This window comes from Tupaia chinensis, unplaced genomic scaffold, assembly GCF_000334495.1.
Source record: "Tupaia chinensis unplaced genomic scaffold, TupChi_1.0 Scaffold146051_1, whole genome shotgun sequence".
NCBI classification, from domain to species: Eukaryota; Metazoa; Chordata; class Mammalia; order Scandentia; family Tupaiidae; genus Tupaia; species Tupaia belangeri.
The window spans coordinates 71791-76599 of NW_006205907.1; the positions used below are offsets into that span (position 1 = coordinate 71791).

General features: G+C 39.3%; 1 pseudogene; it reads right to left on the minus strand.

Moving 5' to 3' along the window:
• Positions 1-342: 342 nt before the first annotated feature.
• LOC102478013 (protein SDA1 homolog pseudogene) lies at positions 343-2204 on the minus strand (annotated as a pseudogene).
• Between the last annotated feature and the right edge of the window lie 2605 nt (positions 2205-4809).

Consider the following 4809-nt stretch of genomic DNA (forward strand, 5'->3'; position numbering starts at 1 on the left):
ACTGCAATTACTATTGAAAGTATTTAGTTTAATTAAGATCTTTTGTGAATCAATAAAATGGGGGGGAAAGGCATGGAAAGCATCTGTCGATACCAGAGACAGTGTGGGAGGAGGATGGGAAATGACAGAGAGTGAAAGGGAGAGAATCAAGGAGGAAAAAAAAAGTAAAATAAGAAACAAGAAATGGAATTTTTTTTCCAAATTGCTACCAAGTTTACAGGAGTTTTCACAATATAGTGTTTCTGAACTTACAAATGTAAGCAAACAGTCCTCAATTTACTAATTTTTAGAGCAAAGACTCAAACTTAGCATTCTCCTCGGAATGGGAAACTTGCTTGCAGGTTACTTCATCCTTTTCCTCTTTTTCAGAAGTGTATTTCGTGCACCAGCTGCTTTTCTTGGAAATAATGCTTATTTTTGGACCAGACATTCTGGCTATACCGCATCATCATAAAGTTCTGCTTTTTCTTCTCTTTATTTGTAGAACTGTTCTCCGTCAAAAACCCCTTTCGGTCTGTCTTCCCAGCCATGGCGGTGGCCAGTCTTGTCTCCTTGTCAGATGTGGGCTTTTTATGAAGGCATTCAATGTCCCGAAGAGAAAGTAACTCACCCCTGGGCTCTTCGTCACTATTTCAATTTATTTCTTCTTTTGAGCTTTCCCAGTGGCAGCATCAAGTTCTTTCCTCATCTGGGCCATGAGGATTTTCTGGAAGTCTTCCTGTATTAAAACTCGACTCGTGCTGATGGCTTCAGCCTTGGCTTTCCGCTCCTCCATAAGCATGCTGCTCAGCTTCTTGGCAATTTCTTGCTGTTCTTCGTCGGAGGAGTGGTGCACATCAACCCACTCGCCATCGTCATCCTCCTCCTCACTGAGACTGGTACTTTCCCATCCATCGTTTTCAGCATTCTCTTTCTCAACTTTCAGAACTTCTGCTCCTGGAATGTAATCTTTAGCATCCAATTCTCCATATTCTTGCACTCTTGCTTCTCTGGAAGCCTCTGTAGACTTTACCCAAAATTTCTTCTGCAACATCTGAGGATTCAGTGTTCAGAAGAGCTAAATCAGAGTTCTAGGAGACACCTTTACATTCTTATCTTTGTCTGTTTTATAATGAGCCAGGTCTTGGAGAAGTACTTCCATCATGGCTAGAGGACATTGAGCTGTTATTTCTTTTATAGCATTGATTCCCACTATCATGACTTCCCCAGAGTTCTTGTCAGTGACAAAATTGTTGACCACAGTCATGAGCAGTGAGTGAATGATCTCTGGTGGTACCAGATGATGAGAGGCTTGGGCAGCAAACAGAAGGATCTTTGTTACTTCTCTTTGGTGGGGCTGCAGGAACCTTTGTACAAAGGGATAGAAGTTGAAGAGAAAAAGCTCATGAATTCCCACCAATCTGGAGATGAGGTTCATGAGCATCATTTTCACTTCAAACCTCTCTTTAGAGCTCTCCAGCTGCTTTAGTAGTTTTTCTGCAAAATCTTGGGGATCATGAATCAAGTGAATAGCTAAAAAGTTAAATACCTCTGTTTTTTTCTTCTTTTCTTTTTTTTTTTTCACTTTCATCACCTTTTCCAACTTCTTTTTGTTTTTTTGAGCTTTTCTTCCCTGTGGCATACTGCACCAGTAGGTCTCTTGCAGTTGTTCCTTCATCTTCAGATTCTGAGTCGCTGTCCTGTTTCTCATCTTCATCTTTCCCAAGGAAGAATGTCAAAGCAGCAACTAATATCTTGGTGACCTTAGAGAAACATGCAGTTGTGATAACATTGACAGTTTTGGTGACATTCCAGATGTTTCTTCTGTAGAGTTTGATCATCACATCCAAAGAGATCTTGGCCGCAGTGGCATTGCTGTCTCTCAGCATGGTGTACATGAAATTCTGCAACACTATATTCACTTTATTGTTCTTGTGTTTTGCATTTATATTCTTGATATCAGTCACAATATGTGTATATAAAGTCTTTCGTAGAAGTTTATCATGGCAATGCAGAAGTTCAAAGAAGAGTTCCAGCAAACTTGATGAAATGATGAGGTTCTTATTTCTCAGTAAGATCAAAGCTTTGCAAAATGTCATTTGAATGTCTAGATCTAAGACAGTGTGATTGCAGGAAAGAAGATCCTCTTCAGCTCTTGAGGAAAATTACTGAGATATTCTGGGTAGCACTGAGCAATCTGCCATAAACATCACCAGTTCTGCCAGTTCTTTCCTGGATTTATTTGGTTGTATTGTGAAAATCTCCACATTGGATTTGTAGTGATTATACTGCTGCAGAAACTGTAGAAAAATAAAATTAAATAAACGAAACTGTATTATGTATTTAGCTGAATACACGTGCAGCTCTCTATCACTCCAGGTTTTTATGTAAAAATTATCATCTCAAGAAGACCTTCCCTTCTACTGCATTTAAAATCGCAACCCCACCTTATGTCCAACACATTTTCCTTTTTTCAGCATTTTTCATCACTTGACATGCCGCAATCCCTTCTCCTCCATTCTCCTCAATGTAAAATAAATAAATTTAAAATAAAAATAAATAAAAAATATTGCCAGAAAGAAAAAAAAAAGTATGGTTCTTTATTGAAAAGGATAGAGAAGTTAATTATTATTATTCTTATTTCTTTGTAAACATTCAATTGCTATACATCATTTGCCTTGTAAAGAGAATTTACCCAACATGAAATACATCTCAGACCAGTCCAGTTGAGAATGTTATGCACGTTATCATCAACAGGTAATATACCACTTCTGTGTCCCACAAATGTCTTGTCTCTATTTTTTCTCTCTGATTTCCTTCCCCATACTCTGAGAAGTTGATTTTTTAAGCCTCCTTTTTGAGAGTCACTATTTCCCTATATATCTCCCATGTAAATTTAAAATACATATGTTAATAAGCTTCAAAATATTTAACTATGCAGAATTAAAGGAGGTAAGATAGGACCTGCAGATTGTGTGGTAGTTGAAGTGCTGGATTCCCACATGGCAGCCATGGTCAGATTCTTGGACTGGCAGCTTGAAGATCATGCTGGGTGTATGTGTGTATGCATGCCCAAGGTGGGAGGAAGAAAAGAATGGAGGAGATAGGATTGCAGTGTGACCATGCCCCCTGGCATGGTGATTTCTCACTTTCTCTCCTTCTGTCTCTCTCTGGCAAGCACATGTGCCCTATGGCAAAAACCTGACCGAAAAAGGAGGACTGGGAACAAAATTTAAAAATTAACAAGGCTAGAAGGCCTAAAAACACTTTTACTGGTTGCATATCTCTAGTATCCCACCAAAACTATAGTGAGGAATAGAATCAAGGTAGGAATTCCTCCAGATATACAAATAGATCTGAGGGGGCCAGAAAATGTTAAGCCTCTCATAGCCCAGGCACCTAAGTAGGAAGTACCAGCAATCCTCCTGAAAACTACTAGATTGATTGATGCAGACATAAAGGCAAAACTATACCATTTAAAGTACTCAGAAAGCTAAGTCCTTATCTAAGTTAAAAGACAAACCCTCAGGACGAAAGAACTCCCATCCTGAAGACCCAGTAAATTACAATCCCCAGGAAATTACAGTCCCCTGGCAGAGGTTTGAGGCTCACAAGCCAGAACAGTAATAGTCAAAAAAGTAAAAAAGTAGACCATGGTCAAAGACAACCTCAACACCTAAAAAACCAAAGTACATTATAGAAGAATTATAAAAATTAAGAGCAGATTTTATGCAAATGCAAGCTGCAGATGTAGAACAGCTGTGGGATAAAGGAGCTAACACCATAGCACTCAAAGAGTGGCAGTTACGCCAGATCTCTGTCATGGGAGAAAACCCCACACCTAATCATTACTTGTCATAAATAACACAAAATAACCCTAATAGGATCCTATTACTTTGAGAATGGAAAGCTAGTGAGTGGAAAGGTAGACATCATACTCAGACCCCACTATGTTTGGGGACTTATTAAGATTAGATACTATCAGGAAAAGCACATATACAGCGAGAAAATTAGCAGTACTGGCATTTGCCCATGATAGACACTTCCAATACACATCACCAATTTAAGTTCGAACTACAAATGAACTCAAAAAAGCAATACTCTTAGGAAAACCACACCTTAAGTCTCATTCATGAACTCATTTTCAGGCAGTAGAAACATGAATGACATAATAAATACATTTAAATTATCAGCAGAGTTGTCGGGTACACATCAAGTAACATTCTGAACCAAGATAAAGCCTACATCAAACGTTCAATACAATCTCCAGATATCTGCCTAGGCCACAAAACAGATTGCCACTAAGGCAGATAAACACATATAGACCCCCCCAATCAAAACTTTAGACCAAAACCTTAATTCAAACCTCCATTCAGATTAACACAGAATAATCTTAGAGACAAATTCACTTTAAGGGGCCACAAATACTCAAAATTTCAAAGAAGTAAATTTCAGGTGGACAGAAAAGACAGATAATACTTACCAAAATGCCCCCCCCCCAAAAAAAATAAAAGCTAGAAAAGTGCCAGGCTGTGCCAGCAGTCATTATTACAACTAAGCTGGAGATAATAGGTCATACATAGAACTGGCACTACAAATAGACTGAAATGATGTGCCTCAAACATTTACATTTCTAATAGACATGAGATCACAAGCACACTAAGATACAATACAATCCCACACCCCTAAAGCTATTTACTTAGAAGGTTTAGAAGGATGACTTAAGGGAAGCCGCGCGGGGCGCCCGGCGGAAGCCGCACGGGGCGCGGGAGCTCATGCCCCCAGAGCGGCGGCGGCCGGCAAACAAAGAAAGGCCCCCGCGGAACCACC